The following is a 16467-nucleotide window of genomic DNA, read 5'->3' as shown; positions in this document are numbered from 1 at the left end:
GCAGTCTAAGCAGCAAATAACCGACAGTTAAATGCACAGGATGGTCTTCGGGGATTACATAAAATCCAAAAGGATGAAAAACATAGAAGTCTTAGTAGGCATCTATACTAATGCTAAGTTATATAGCAAAGGGCTCTATACTAATGCTAAATTATATAACAAAGGGCTCTTGCAACTTGCTTATGTTGAGTAGACGATCAGTCCTTTGAAAGTGCATTTGAAGGCAAAAGCATATGCTTGTCCTTTGTTAGATGACCCGTTGCGCCCATGGCGCAAAAAGCGAGAGTAAGCCAAATATTAAAATCATGCATATGAGATTGATTTAAACCAACTTAATAAATACTTACATTCCATTACATGATAGCTTAAAAGAAAATATTCATATCACGCAAAAAAGGAAGAGCGAGACGAGCATTCAAACCATGCATATTAGACTAATTTAGAACAAGGTAATGAATACTTATATTCCATTACATGATAGCTTAAAAATAAAATATTCAAATCACTTGATAATAGCATACATTGATGGCTTTATAAAGTAAGCTATATTAGCACAGATGCATTGTGTCCATTAACCGTTGCCCGAGTCTTGTACCTGCCTGTTGCCCGAGTTTGTACCTGCCGCGCGTAGGAAGGGAAGAATGAAGCCAAAAAAATGATGAAATGATATGTTATAATAACAACAAATGATTAGAACAAAAGGCCAAGGCGAAACATCACCTTATGGTCAACTTAAGCATCTATTTTTTTCAACAAGTTGTGCATCTAAAATCCTACTCAATACCTAAGAAAAGGATGTCTTAGTAAGGAGGATGGCTAACACGCGCGCGCGCGTCGCAACGCTCGGTTTCGGACCAGGTAGGCTTTTCCTCTTAAGTATGTGCGCAACGAGTCGAATTTCCTTTTTAACTAACCAGAGTGGCAGAGATTGAGGACACGCCGGCCCCCCACCCCGCGTTGAAATCGGGGGGGGGGGGGGGGGGGGGGGCGAGAGAGATTAGGGAAAGTGGTGGGCCCGTGCTTGCATGTGTGGCTAAATTCACGGAGCAGAGAGAATGTGCTGGACCAGGGTGCTTGCATGCAACTGAGAAGGAAAATTTTGGTGGGCCCAGGCGCTCACGGGATTGCTACCATTCCTTGCATACATCCTCACGCTGGGCACAAAGGTCCTTTTTTTTATCTCTAACATAGGGGTTCGGCTCACCTGCAGGGTTCCCAGCAGGGATTATTATGCAGGGCCAATTAACGAGTGCCACGTGTCCATATGGGCCAACAACTACAATTAATTTTGATTAATTTTGTTTCCTGCTGTTTCATCATCCGGTATCTGCGCTGAAGAAATAAAGAGGCTGGCTGTGCTTGCTCGGCCGCCGGCAATGTAGCTGGGTCGTCTACTACCAATCGAGGACTACCCTGCGTCATTATTTTTCAGTCTGGTGGAGCGCCGCCGTCTTTATCTTCTGTTTTGGCGAGATTACAGTCTAAATGATCTCTATCACAACGAGCAAACGACCATAGAAGCGCGGCCATGGCAGTCTGTACGGGGACCACGCGGTACCTGTACTGCCGGCCGCTCCAGCTCTGCACCAACGAAAATCAGTTCATCGTTTCATCCTTTTTTTCGATCGGCGCCAAATTAAAAGAGGTTCAGTCTTGACTGCGGAATTATTGGATCATTGACGGAGGATGCGAGGCGGGCACGTCTTCAACGGTGGTGTGCGTGTGCATAAGCTCGGGCACGATGGGCGCCGGCGGGCCGAACGACTCCGACGAGGGAACATGCGCTTTCTTCTTGCCCCTCTGCTTTTTCCGCTTGTGCTTGGTCGCTCGTGGATGAGGCCTAGGACGCGGCCAGCACGGCAGGTGGTTCGGCCACCGGCGGGGGCGTCGCCATGGGATGCAGCACTGCGGGAGCCTTGGCTGGGGCGGCCGCCGGCATCCACGATTGGAGACACAACGCCCAGCGATGTCGCGGGCCGACGAATCAAAACCCATCGGTGCTAGCACCCAGTCTCTTGGCGAGGAAGGATCGAAGGAGCAGGAAACAAAATTAATCAAAGATAATTGTAGTTGTTGGCCCACAGGGACACACGGCACTCATTTATTGGCCCTGCACAATAATCCCTGCTGGGAACCCTGCAGGTGAGCCGAACCCTAACATAGCAAGCACCTATACTATAGAAAATAGTTGGAAATTGAAAACAGAAGTTAACACTCAAACAAAAAGGAAGAGAGCAGTTGACTTTTCCCCTAGCTTATTCATGTTTGTCACATGCGACTTTCATTGCTGGGAGATAATCGTAAATAGAAATATGGTTCTTGTACCTACAAAAAACATGGCTCTTGTGATCTACAGCAAGGGCCTCTCTTCTAGTGAAGCCTCTACGTTTGTAATCTCGATTCTTTTATGTGAGTTCATATTCAATTCTCTGGCATATCTTCAGAGATATAGTACTCCCTAAACTCTTCCTCTCAAAAAACATTATATGAGGAATTTTCATCATGAAGCATCCTTCATGGACAAGTAGATAAAACCCAAACGATTCCTCAAATCTGGAGAAGCACATCAATGGAGGGGACATGGTCAATCTCGTACCATTATATATCTATCTAAAATGAAAGTGCTAGGAGGTTGTTTTAAAACTACATGGAAACATCAAATACCCTAGGTTTGCTTTTGACAATACAATCGCAGACCTGTCGTCATATATCCATCAAAAATGATCTGCTCTAGAAGGTTGCTTTATAACTTAAACCAAAGCAAATATAATGAAATGCATTGGAAACAAATGCATATCTTGTGCATGGCATCCTCCCAAGCGAGAAATCATACTCTTCACTAAACCATAAGTGGGAATATGGGGTGGAGGTAGAAAAATTTGTAACCTGGACATATCAATCTGTAGCTTTTCCTTGTTCATTCTTTATGCACTTTCTTCTATCACAATGACCATCTGAATTTCGAACACCATGTCAGCTTCCTCTGCTCTAACCCCGTGGCCTGCCAGCATCGGATGCCACCAAAGTTGATCCCTGCCTACCAGGACACCAAAACTATAATATGAGAAGATAGTATAGGAAACAGAAAAAAAATTGGTTAATCATCCCACAATGCTACTAAATTCCTTGGCTCAGTTAAGGTGCTTTTCAACACCATCACCGAACCCGGAGTAAACTGCGCCCATCTCAGCAGCTGCCACACACTGGTGCCAGCCACGCGACAGCAGCGGCGAGGAGGCCGGCAGCATACTTGAACGTTCAAAGCTGTTCAAAGCTCTTCAGGTTGTCTATCTATCTCAAATTCCTCTCTTTTACCAAAGTTAGACACAGCCGAAAAGTCAAAGAAACAAAGTTCTTCTGGTTGTGTATCTCTTAGATTCCTCTCTATTTTCTTTAAAATTAGATGCGGTCGAGAAGGAAAAGAAACTAACTTTGTGCACTATTTATACACACCAACAGGAGAAAATATATAGAAGAAGTAAAACCAATTAGAGTAGCATCTAGGTTTATAAATATACAAAATTGTCGAGCATGAATTTCCATTTTACACTTTGTCTAGTAGATTAAGTATATGACAAAGCAAACAGTAAATATGTGAGCTCAGTGTCGCTTGTTGGCAAGTAAACGGAAGGCAACCAAAACTGAAGATATACATGTTCTGGACAGGACAGTGATTGCTTATGTTTGTTGCTGGCCCTCTTCTGTCCAAGGCTACCAATCATATGGTCAGCAACTAAAACAACCATGAATTAATAAATTAGTTAACTGTAATTAACAACAATAGACTTCACATATGAATCCAAAATGGCAATGAACTACCCGCAAAAAAAGGGCAATGAACGGAGGAGACATATATATTTCTTCTCTACAGATTCTTATAGCAACAAAAGCATTTGTGCGTAGAAATAAGTGCCTTTCATTGAGCTTTTCAATTCAGCACACATGAGCAATTAACTTTCAAAATCCTAGAATAATAGAGGCATAGGTAGGAAACACCAACCTGCAATAGATGTTGCATAGAGAACTTTTCAGTTCAGCACACATGAGTATTTAACTTGCAAAATCCTAGAATAATAGAGGCATAGGTAGCTGCAGTGAGAAAGAGAGGAAACACCAACCTGCCACAATGTTGGATAGAGAAAATAAACAAGAACGACCCAGCAGGAGCATATGCACAAGCCAATGGGGATAACTAAAAGTAGCAATTTGTGAAACATAACAGAGAAAGTCCAATCACTAAGTTGCATAAGAACACAGACGACAAAGGAATATTGTGAGATTGATCTTGGCTTACCTTCTGCCAAGGACGACGTCGACGGCACCGTTGACCACCGCTTCGCCAGCAGCGCACCAGCGCCGCGCCTGCTTCAGCAGCTGCTCCACTCATCCTTGGCGGCGCCACAAAGAGAAAAAACGAAAAAGAGGAATCAGGGGAAGAAGCAGAGCAACGAAGAGGGAGATGCGGGGATGCAGCCCGCACGGGAGCATGGTGGCTAGGGTTTTTACCTCCTACTCTTATCCCTTGGTCAGGCAGCGCTCGATCCAGAAGTACGGCACGCGGCGGCAACGGAGTTCTCCCTCCTCTCCTTCCTTCTCTCTCTCCCTCTTATCTTCTCTCTCTCCTGCAGATCGAATCGAGTACTCCCTCTTCTCCTTCTCTCTCTCCCTCTTATCTTCTCTCTTTGTTACATCTTTTGAGCATCTCCAGCCATTCAACTTACCTTTCAAGGCCATACTTCAACATCTACGTGGAATAGAAAAAAAGATAAGTATTCAAATGATTTAAACAAGCTTATTCACATGTATGATAGATTTAGAGCTCAGAACATATTTTAAAGTGCTTTTGCCTCTGGTTTAAGCACAAAAAGACATGCAATGCATTAGTCTGAGTGTACTATCTCAACCGTTTCTCTAATAAAAATAAAGAAGGTATACAGAGAGAATAATATTTAGTAAAGCACATATGCGTATATAATTTGCTGATTTCATGATGATCATGCCCCTCTCAGAAAGAATAATATGTATGAAGCAGGCGTATATTATCTAATTCTAAGCAAGAAAGCTTGGATCAAAAAAACGCTAGTAGCTTATTTTAGATGATTTGTTGTAGCGACCGCGGCACAAATAATCACTTAAATCTCGGACTAACTGTCAGCATAAAGTGGGATTATATAATCCTCGTCTTTTGTTTTCTTTTCTTCTCGAACGACGCAGGAGAGCTGCTTGTCATTTCATCTCTGACTAACTGTACAGACATTCATGAAGTCAGGTATATTTGTTCAGCAAGATCCCTCCTAGCCTCTCAATCGGGGTATACTTTTCAAATACAATCCAAAAAAAACTTTGCAAGCATGAAAAGAATTCATGGCCTCTGACACACTGATCAAGAAACCAGAAAAACACTACACTGAACAATACTTTTTGTTAGACCTCAAGTCCAGAACCGTCATCAGGTGGCCCTTTCCTTGCTGCACCCACGACCTAACCAACCATCTAAGGAAGCAACTTCTTTCTATTATTGGCCCCCACCACTGAAGCAACAACCAATGTTTTAGCATGCCAATTATTTATGAAGCAAAATGACAACAGCTTAATCTCCCAAGAGCAGGATCGTAACATACTTTCAGAAAAGCGCAGTCCAGATCATACACTCGTGAATAAATGTTTTGGTTTTCAACTGCCACAATGATATCCCCCCTACCGCAAGCCCCTGCCTATAGCTTTAAACTGAACCAGCAAGTTAGCATGTCATTTATTTACAAAATAATGCTTAGCAAACTAATTCCCCAAAGGCAGGAGTCTAGATAATTTCAGAATGTGCGTTTAGATTATCTTTTCTATTACCAATTCTGAACATGGCACAACAGTTTAGCTCTTGTTATTTAAGCTCACAGTATCTAAATTGAGAATTGCTCACATGTCATGAATTTTTTTTGCAGTCATAATCCCAGTAGGTTTACTTGCACATTAGGAATGCTAGTAGCTTATTCTTTCTGTATTCTGAAAGAAAACAAAAAAACAGACATTAGAAATGTCCAAGTAGCACCAAAAGAATAAAACAGGGGAGGTTAGAAAATACTCAAGCATCAGGATGGATGGGTAATTATCAAACAGAAACAAAAGGGAAAAAGAAAATCAAGAAGCTCCCTTCTCCCATTCTTTTTTGTTCCCTTTCACTTATATACATCACAGCAACACACATGCACTTTAACTATAGAAAAACATAATTCCCAATTGAGGAACAAAGTTATATTAGAGCACCACATTTTATAAGCACTATACATCTACTGACCTTACTTGGGTATGACCTAAGTAGGCTTGACATTCACCATGATTCATACACACAATGTGCTACATCTGAGATAGAACATGAAAATGCAAATGAATAAATTCTCCATTTTATTGGTGATCCATTAATCATAAGCAGGCATTTATAGTTCAACTCCTGACATTGTGTACTGTTTGGAGGTATAAATAAGGAATAGAAAAATTAAGAAACAGTGACTTAATTAGTCTTTAACTAATATTTGAAGGTATAAATAAGTAGGCAAATTGGTATCCAATTGCTGGCTTGAGTTTCACACTTCAAGACCACTTCTTTCCATGGATTTTAGGCATTAGATAGTTGGTTGATTTCAAAGTTTCTTAGATGAATTGGAAGGAAAAAAGATAGAGCAGAAGAGGAATTAATCAGGTAGTGGAGGAGCTCACCAAGAGTTTAGACCCGTCGATCTAGCCGTGTGGACGCTGGATGTAGAAACAGAGAACATGCCTGCTCTTCTTCTTTCTCCCACAACACCAAATTAGAGGAGGGCAATAAAGCCCGGCAGTAACTTCAACTGGCACCTGGAGACGGCACAGTGTGTGTGCGCACTGAACAAAACCTAACCGTAAAGCAGAGCAATTGCTATCCGGTCAGCCACAATCTCTTATGGGGGCGTGAGCGTACCGAGCGTGGTCGCAGCAGTCCCCTTCGCGGTGGTAGAGGCACAGCTCGGGGCCGAGGACCTCGCCGGCGTGGGTGACGGGTCCACGCGCTCGCGCTGGAGCTCGCCTTCGCCCCTCTCCCGTCCGTCGCCTTGCTGCACCTACCTCTCTCTCCCTCTCATCTGCTCGAGCACCGCCTCTTCTTCCTTCTCTCTCCCTCTCATCTGCTCGAGTGCCGCCTCCGTCGCCCTTTACTCGTCTCCCCTCCAGATTTCACTTGTCTAGATCCGGAGGCAGGGAAGGAGGAGAGGAAGAGGAGGAGGTCGCCCCGGCTGCATCTCGAGCGCCAGAGAAGAGGCCCGGAAGAGAAGGCGGCGGTGCGGGAGGCCCTGAGGCAGAGGGTCGTGGAGCAGGGGAGGCCGGACGGCGCGGAGAGGAAGATGAATGGCGTGGGGCTCGAGGACGGAGTGGATTGGACCTGGTGCGCTAGGTTTACGGGAGAGGGTTCGTCCAGGCTCTCCTCGGCTCCTCACCCCTCCCATCGTCCTCAGTACACTGAGATGTGGACTCAGACAGCGACCGGGACCACCGAACGCAGCAGAGTAGAGATCGGACGAGTAGACCAGCGGAAATCCATCTCCTGCCATCGCCCTTGGCCAATCAAAAACAGCCCACACTCTGTCAATCTTCACGTAGCGTTCAGAGAAACCCAGCCTCTGGTCGCTGGGCCCCACGGGCTCACGACCCCACCCGTCATCCTCTGCTGAAGTCGTCAAGAACGTGGAAAAGAATGGACAGCTGACCTGACGCCAGCAGCCAAAATAAACACTGTTGTTACGCAAGTAACTTGATCCTGCGGTCAAAAACGTGTTGCGCGCTCGATGCCTCCAGTTACGCGGGTAGTCTAGAAAGGTTTATATGTTCAAGCTGAAACAAAACAGAAAAAAAAAAAACAGACAGAAACGGCCGTCGGCATAGAGCTGGCGTGAGCTCCCAGTGGCTGACACGTGACAGGTAGCCGTCGGCATAGTTTTAAACTAAGCCGACGGCTAGGCCGTCGGCATAGACCTGCCACGTGGAGTTGCTGCCACGTGGCAGGTCTATGCCGACAGCCTAGCCGTCGGCTTAGTTTGAAACTATGCCGTCGGCATAGACCTGCCCGAGGGGTGACGCCTGCTCGCCACATGGCACGTCTATGCCGACGGGCTAGCCGTCGGCTTAGTTTGAAACTATGCCGATGGCTAGGCCGTCGGCATAGACGTGCCACGTGACGAGCAGCCGTTGGTCAGCACTTGACGGCGGCCGCTGTTAGGCGATAACGTTGCCGATGGCCAGGGCCGTCGGCATAGATGTACGGACACATTCGGGATAGGGCCTATGCCGACAGCCTTTCTATGCGGACGGCCTCCCTGGCTACGCCGACGGATATGTTGCCAACGGCCCTATGCCGACGGGGGCCGTCGGCATAGGCCTGTCCCGACGGCCAATCAGGGCTATGCCGACGGCCAGGGCCGTCGGCATAGGGTGCGATTCCGGTAGTGCGTGGTGAATTCTGTAGTCAATGGAAGGTAATAATATACACTGAACCCAACTAAACCTATATATGGTGCCCCAAATATTCTGTAAATTGCCTTATCACAAATTGTGACAGCATATTGGTTATTCTAACCATATCGAACAGATACAACAATAACATTTTTTTTCCATACTATTTACTGAAGTACTTATTTAGTATTTGATAATATCTTTGTAAAGCAAATTTACAACATTCATAGGTGAATTCCAGTTTGGTGACAAAATCAGAGGAAAAGATAGACTAAAACAGAAGAAATTCATGAATTTAATTTACTTAAAATCCGTCAGAAGATTGTTCTAGAAAATAACTCTTCGTCGCAAGTAATTTTCTGGGTTCTGGTTATGTTTGCTCACAGTATGTTGCTATCAACTGAAAATTTTAGCAGGCCAGAAGCTTTTTTAACTGGTGGCAATCTTCTAGAAACGGAAATAAATATTAAGGGTATATGCACTATCCAGAGCACATAAGCTCAGAAGGTGTGACCACGTCTCCAAATAAATATTAAGGTTAGCGAAACGATATATCACCAGATGTTATCTTCGGCACATCTCCAAGTCAACTAGGTGTGACCGCGTCCCTAAAAAACGAGGTGTGACCGCGTCTCCAAATCTAGTGGCTGTGTAGATGGTGAAAATGGCAAGAACTGCACACCATCAGAGGCAACAACAGAACCTCCTCGTCGACAGGCACCAGCAAGCTCCCCGCCATTCCTAAATGATGAACACCACAAGCAAATGAATATGATAACCAAATGAGCAGATTCTAAAGAAAGAGCCAGAAGACCATTGTGAGGAAGGTCTCCCCCCTCCCCCCTCCCGTGTCGCTCCCGCGAGCGACCCGGGAGGGAAACCCTAGCCGCCGCCTCAGTCCTCCCTCCTCCTCTCCTCCTCTCCTCGCCACCGCCAGAGCGCGCTGACGAGCGAAGCCCGCCGGCGTCGGCGGCGGCGGGGCCCTTCCTCCCTTCGCTCGCTGGCGGCAGGCGCGGGCCGGCGGCGGCGGGCTTGGCGTCGCGCTGACGAGGGGCGTGGCGGCACGGCGGCGGGTGCTGGCGGCAGGGTCGCGGGTGCATGGCGGCGGCGTGGTGGGCTTCGTGGGCGCACGCGCGTCCTTGGCAGGAGCGGCAGCGGCCTGGTCTGGCTCGGCCAGATCTGGCCTGGCCACGGACGGCGCGGGGCGCCTGCCGGCGGGGCGCGGGCGCGTGTGCTGCTGCTCGCGCGGCTGCCGGTGGCCGGTGTGTGAGGCCCGGCGGGGCACCTCCTGTCATCGTCCTCGTCGTCGTCGGGCGGGTGTCCGGCTTGCTCTTCGCGATCTGTCTGGAGGCCGTGGTGGGGCGTTGCAGGGGCAACGTGAGGAAGCTGGCTGGAGGGATGGGTGGTCTGCCCACCCGTCACCGGCGCGGGGGTGTGCCGGTCGAGGTCTCGCACCGCTCCGCCCCTTCCTCTTTCCCCTGGCCTGGTTGCCTCCGGCCCCATCTATCGAGGCTTGTCGACGCTGACGGCTCTGACGCTATTAGGGGTCTGCTGGTGGTGGAGATTCGCTCCTCTGGGCGGCCATTGGGGGTGTCGGGTGGCAGGGCAGCGGCTCTGCGGGGGGGGGGGGGGGGGGGGGGGGGGCTGCGATGTTCATGGGCGGAGCTCGCAGCTCGGGTGCGGACTGGCGGCCCCGGTCGCATGGGCGGCGGGGTGGCTCTGGCATGGCGATCCGTGGCAGTGGTGCGGCAGGCCTCTCGGCCGGGCGCACCCTGATCGGAGGTGGAGTGGTATGCCATGGTGAAATCCCTGTCTGACCGTGGTCAGACCGACGGTGGTGGCGTCCGCTGGCGTCATCCCCTTCTTGTAGGCTTCGTCACGGTCTCTCCTGATCCTCCGTGTTGCTCCCGATGAAAATCTTGATCCTTTGGATCGGGTGGTGGCGACGCAATGGTGTCGTGTCCTTCCTGAAGGCGCTACCTTGGGGCGCACGGTTCGTCGGCGGTCAGCTACGTTCTTCACGGTGGCTTGTTCTCGGTGGAGGGCTTCGTCATCTTCGTAGTGATACTTGTTGTACATCTGTTGTTTGCTTCGAGTTGGCTTAGCTGATCTTCGACACCTTTGTATCTTGCTTTGTGTGCGTGCATTCGGGGCGTTGTGTTGTATGGTTCGGATGTATGAGGTTTGATGCTTTATATATAAAATGGGGCGAAAGCCTTTTTCATAAAGAAAGAGCCAGGCAGCTGAGAGAAGGAGGCAAATCATGGTGGAGCAGGAACTAGGCGTGCGCAATGACGATGCATGGGAGGCACACCTAGGCCTCAGGGACAATGACGAAGGTGGCCGAAAAAGTTGAGGAATAAATGCTATATCGTTGATCCATGAGATGCTAGCTACAGGTAAATATGCCCCAACATTACACCTTATGACAGTATCATTGTAGGAAACTGTCAGCGGCATGTGCGCTAGCTTATCCAGATAACAAAAGTAAACACTATATACTATACTTTATTGCAGCAAAAACAGAGGGGGGATATGGATTGGATGCTGATCCAGGACCTACGGATAGCCACCAACTCTTGCAGGGCCTACTATATATGTTACCGAAAGAAAACAAAGCTTAACGGAGAATGAAATAACAAAGATCTCCCGGTTTCAAAAAAAAGAAATAACAAAGATCTTTCACTTAAACAATCAAAGAACAATGGTCAATGTCATGGAAAAACAGAGGGGTTGGGACACATCTTGTGGAACATATCGCACTAAATGATTAAGATGTATATAACTACAACTGACATTGGTGATGGAATGCCAACAGAAGAAAAAAGGCAAAAAGGTGATGGTAGAGCAGTTACCATTGAAACCATGAGGATAGCAATCAATTGGTGCAGCGCATGTTTATATATTTCAGAGAATCTCTCCAAAAGAACTTCGACATTTTTTTTGTTTTACGGTACCATGGTTTATATAATTAACTGGTCGGGTGGTGGGTCCTTGTGGTTGTGGCGGCGCCGGTGGCGGCGGATCTTGGGATCCCGCTCCCGGGGACGTCGCAGGACGCGGCGGCCCGTGCACGAGAGATGAAGTTTCTTCAAACAGATCTGAGTGAAAACTTGCTTTTGACTACTGCAAAGGCCGGCGGTGGCGGCGCTGTCTGTGTCGTTTCTTTCTTGAAGGCATAGCCGTGGAGAAGTTCAAGGTCACTCTCTGCTACCTCCGGGGAAAACCCTAGATCAATTGATCGGATGATGGCGGCGCTCTGGTGTCGTTTCCCCCTTGGGGGCGTCATTCATGGAGGTACACACGGGCTCGGGGAACAGAGGAATACTTCTTTGGTGCAGTGGTACTTCATCTTATACATTGATGGCGGCGGATCTTGGCGGCGTGGCGCTGTGGAGATTCGGAGTCCGATGCGCGGAGATGAACTCGCGCAGGGAGGTGGCGCTGTCTAGCGTCGAAGGCAGTTAGACCGGACAAGGTTGATGCAGCAATACAGCACTGAAGATGGATTGGTGACAGGTGGCTGCGGCGGCCTCATACCCGGCAGGCGTCCTAGTTGAGGAGTACGCCAGACTGGTAGGTGCCCCATACCCGGCAGGTGTCCTGGTTGGGACCTCAGGTCTTACATGGTAGGTTTGGCTGCGAGGTCTGTTCGGTATTAGGCCCAGACTATCAGCATCCCTTTATCAATTGGATAGGAGTAGCGACATATGTTGCATAGACGGTGGCTTTAGTCTTATTGTTGTATGACTTTGTAAGGTCTTGTGTGAATAATTAATAAAGTGGCTGCATGCACCGTCCAGATGTAGAAACCGGGGGTCCTCCTCCATTTCAAAAAAATATAATTAACTGGCCATTCCGACCACTTATGCAAGTTCTTTGCAGCTCAAGAATTTGCTAGTATCTATCACCAGTTGAATGACCAAAAAGTTGTTAGCTATATTCCCTCTGTTATCTTGAACCCTTGGTTAGCAATTCATCAAACATCTAGAGTGCATTGGCCAACTGCAAGAAAACATGGTATGTTGTGGAAGGGGGGAAGGATTGGACTTGCATACCATGTTGGGGCCTGTGGGCGGGACAGAACAGAACAGGGCAAATGAAGTTTGATTCGTCAGCTTGTTGTTCATGCTCACTCACGGGTCGCAGCTGAGACTCGTCCCTCTTTGCCGACTCCTTGTCCGCCATGGCGTCATTGGTTTCGGTGTTACTCACGAACGGACCTACGGTTGGATCAGATGGAGACTCGGAGTTTGGGGTAGGAGCAGCAAAGCATGAGGTGCGGAAGAAGTGGAGGAAGGAGCCATCGGCCCAATACATTTCCGCATGCCTGAAACTCGCTCTGTGCCATAAGGTGGTCAATCTACGAAATCACTACCGTTGCAATGGTCACTTCCACATTCGCACCCTGCCACAAGTGACCCATTGTATATATGTCACTCGTCGACGAACTTTTTATAAAAAAAGAAATGAATAAAATAAAACCGAGCTAGAGACATGTTTTTTCTCTCACTTATTTACCTTTTTTTTTCTCTTTACAAGAGGCACCTCTCGCGAAAGCAAATCCGTGCCTTCACGCGAAGCAAATCTATGTCTCTTGCGGAAGAAAAAAAATATATTTTTTTCTTTTCATGAGGCATAACTGTGCCTCTTGCGGAAGCAAATCTATGCCTCTCACGGAAGCTACAAACATATGCTTCCATGAAAAGTATATTTGTGCCTCTAGCGAAATAAAAGATGCGTTTGTGCCTCGAGCGAAAAAGTGTTTTTCCATGCAAAAGAATCATTTTTCGCAAAAAAATCTAAAAACAGAAAACACATACACATGGTGACGGCTGAGAGCGCGTCAAGTGACACATTCTCAGCCCATTAAAAATGACCCTTGCGGGGCTCCTAGGGATACCCCTTGGTTCATTGCTCCCGCCAGTCTAGTTGATCCCGCCCACATACGGATTACTGTGATGTTTTCGTTCGCTGTTGTTTCCTGTGTTTTCTTTTCTTTTTATTCTTTAGTTTTCTGCTTTCATTTTTTCACTGTTTTATTTTGTTTTCTTTGGTTTTGTTTCGGTTTTTACAATTTTCTGTTTTGGTTCTTTTTTTCCTTTAGTTCCTTTTCTTTGTTTTGTTTCTTTTTTCCTTTTCTTCTCTTTTGTATGTATTATATAAAAGGTTCACCGCGTATTAAAGAAATGTTCATTGTATATTAAGAAAATGCTCACCATATATTACGAAAAAGCTCAGGTGAGTTATAAAAATATTAATCATAAAAATGTTTATCGTGTATTACAAATTTTTTCATCATATATTAAGAAATTGTTTGCTGTATACCAAAAAGGTTCATTGTGTATTTAAATTTTTCACATCGTATATTAAGATATTATAAAACATACACTACAAAACGTTTGCTGTGTATTTAAAGTTGGTTCTGCATTTTTTGACAAAAAAGTTCGCTGTATTTAAAAATAGTTCATTGTATAATCCAAAAAAGTTCAATGTGTACTACAATATTATTTAGCGTATATATTCATATTTTTATAAAAAATGTTCGAAACAAAACCGAGCAAACAAAAGGGACGCTACAGTCAACAGGATGGTATAGTTGCTACAGTACCAAACTGCTACGGTTTCTTCACATTAACTTTTTCTAGTAGTGCTGCAAATAGGCCAGCTCAGTTGGATCACCCCTGTACGAAGCAACAGCTTCTTGACGCACACAGGCGTCCTATAGCGCAAGAGCTATATCTCTCTCAACGAGAGAAAGAACCAGGTCTCGCATGAGGGATTTCTGGGCTACAGTACTTGGCCAGCCCATGTTCGTGCAATTGGCGTTGCCGCTGGCCGTTGCTTCGATGTTCGCTCTGTTTTTTTTTACAACGCTAACGCCCACACGTGTGGTGGGAGTAAAACCCGCCCACACGCCCTATAACATACAGACTGCGTGATGTCACCGCATGCATGCATGTGAGAATCTTTTTTGATTTTTAATTTTTAAAATATTTTATCTCTTAAATGAAAAATTCGATTGAAGATCCATTTTCACTATTAAATCCCTCGCCACGAGATCTTCGAAACTAGATCTCATATCAATATATTTTGACGAATTTTTTTGGGTTAAAAGTTGTCATGTCTATTGCACATGAATTGCCATGGTGTTTACACTGAAGTTGCCATGATATGTTTCAGCTATTTTCTTCTAAAAAAGTAAATTTTGACATTTATAAAAGGAGAATTAAGAAACTAGATTTGCCATGAACCGTAAACTAAAATTGCCATGATACATGCACTTAAAATTGCCATGGTTCATACAAAAAATAATTTTCATGTTCAAAGTATTGGAGTTGCCATCATCAAAATACTAAAATTGCCATGCTCTACAACTGAAATTGCCACATGACAACTTGAGTTTAAACACTATGGCAACTACAGTGTAAACATCATGGCAACTTTTGGGCAAAAAAAATCGTCAAAACATATCAACATGGGGTCTAGTTTTGAAGATCTCGTCGAGACGGATTTAATGGTGAAACGGATTTTTAATTCAATTTTTTAATTCGGAGATAAAACACTTTTAAGCCGAAAACCAAAAAGATTCCTGATGATGTCATCTATTCACATCTGACAAAATGAGTGGTAAAGGGGGCGTGTGGGCGATGTGCAAGATGGCACACGTGTGGCCGTTAGTTTTTTCCTTTTTTTTTCTTTTTCATTTTTTGTTTCTTCATCGGTCTTTTCAGGTTGCTGTTTTTCTTTCTTTTTTCTCTGGTTATTTCATTTATTTCTTGGACCTTTTCTGTTTTTCTTTGTTCTTACTTCATTTTCAATTGTTTTCTCTTTCTCTTTCATTCCTTCTTTATTTTCTTTTTTCCTCGGCTTTCATGGATTTTCTTTCTTTCTTTCTCGATTTTCATTGGTTTTCTTTATTTATATGTTTCTTTGTTGGTTATTATTGCATTTTACTTTCTCTTTTCGTATAGAACATGGGTTTTCCTATACACGTTTTAACTTCTTTTCAAATACCTGAAATATTTTTCTGCACATGTTGAAGACTTTTCAAATAGGTGATTAGTTTTTTCCAACATATAATTTGATGTTAAATTTTTTACATACACATGCAATATTTTTATATGCACCAGGAATATTTTTTATATACACATTTAAGATTTTTCAAATATAAGATCAATATTTGTGAAAAAAATATATTTTTATCTCTACTTTTCTTCGTAAACGTTATACATTTTTTGTATACATAAGGACCATTTTTATATGCACATTTAAAATTTTGATTTACATATTTAATATTTTTTTAAACTTGTTTTTATGCCTACTTTTTCTATACATTTCATTTTTTTATACATTAGGAAAACATATTTAACATTTTTGGAATACATGATCAATGTTTTTGCAACACTAGTAATAATGTACGTGCAATGCATGTTTATATTAGATAGGATATTAGTTGCACGTTATATTAGGTAAGATATATCTGTTGCACGTTGATATTTGGTAAGATATTAATTACTTTTTCGCTGGAATGGTAGGATATTAATTACATGGTAGATTTCATGGGATATCGTTGAGTCAAAACGTGTTTATAACCAATGGCAGTGGTGGGTAATTAGAGCGTTAAACGAGTTTGGTGCTAAACATTGAAGCGATTTGAACCGCTAGATCACATGATTTGACGTTCGAGATGGTTTAGATTTGCCCATTTGGGTCTTTTTATATTGGTATAGGTATATTTTTCATGTCTACTTCTTTTCATACGGATTGCATATTTTCTGTATACATCATCAACATTTTTATGTGCATATTTAATGTTTCGTAAATGCATCATTAATGCAAAACCAACCTCTGGTTGGATGGTTAGAGGGACAGTAGTATCCCCAGCCCACCAGGATTCAAGTCCTGGTGCTCGCATTATTCCTGAATTTATTTCAGGATTTTCGGTGATGCGCTTTCAGATGGAGGAGATGTTCCCGTCGACGTTGAGGCGCC

At 44.8% G+C, this 16467-nt stretch overlaps 1 long non-coding RNA gene across 14 annotated transcripts; it reads right to left on the bottom strand.

Moving 5' to 3' along the window:
* Positions 1–409: 409 nt before the first annotated feature.
* LOC109759255 (uncharacterized) lies at positions 410–7501 on the bottom strand. 14 transcript variants are annotated; one of them, XR_002232038.4, is made up of 8 exons: positions 6950–7462; positions 6712–6873; positions 5918–6000; positions 4507–4744; positions 4295–4388; positions 4119–4192; positions 2887–3037; positions 410–618 (listed from the first exon to the last, which is right to left on the bottom strand). It is a non-coding gene; the product is annotated as an uncharacterized lncRNA (long non-coding RNA). The 14 variants fall into 14 exon arrangements; XR_005770322.3 differs by having other exon boundaries at positions 2887–3033; XR_002232036.4 differs by lacking the exon at positions 4119–4192 and adding an exon at positions 4001–4118.
* Between the last annotated feature and the right edge of the window lie 8966 nt (positions 7502–16467).

The sequence above is a fragment of the Aegilops tauschii genome, chromosome 2 (genome assembly GCF_002575655.3).
Source record: "Aegilops tauschii subsp. strangulata cultivar AL8/78 chromosome 2, Aet v6.0, whole genome shotgun sequence".
Taxonomy (NCBI): Eukaryota; Viridiplantae; Streptophyta; class Magnoliopsida; order Poales; family Poaceae; genus Aegilops; species Aegilops tauschii.
Note: the sequence above shows the minus strand (reverse complement) of the source record. Positions and strands in the feature narration are given on the sequence as shown.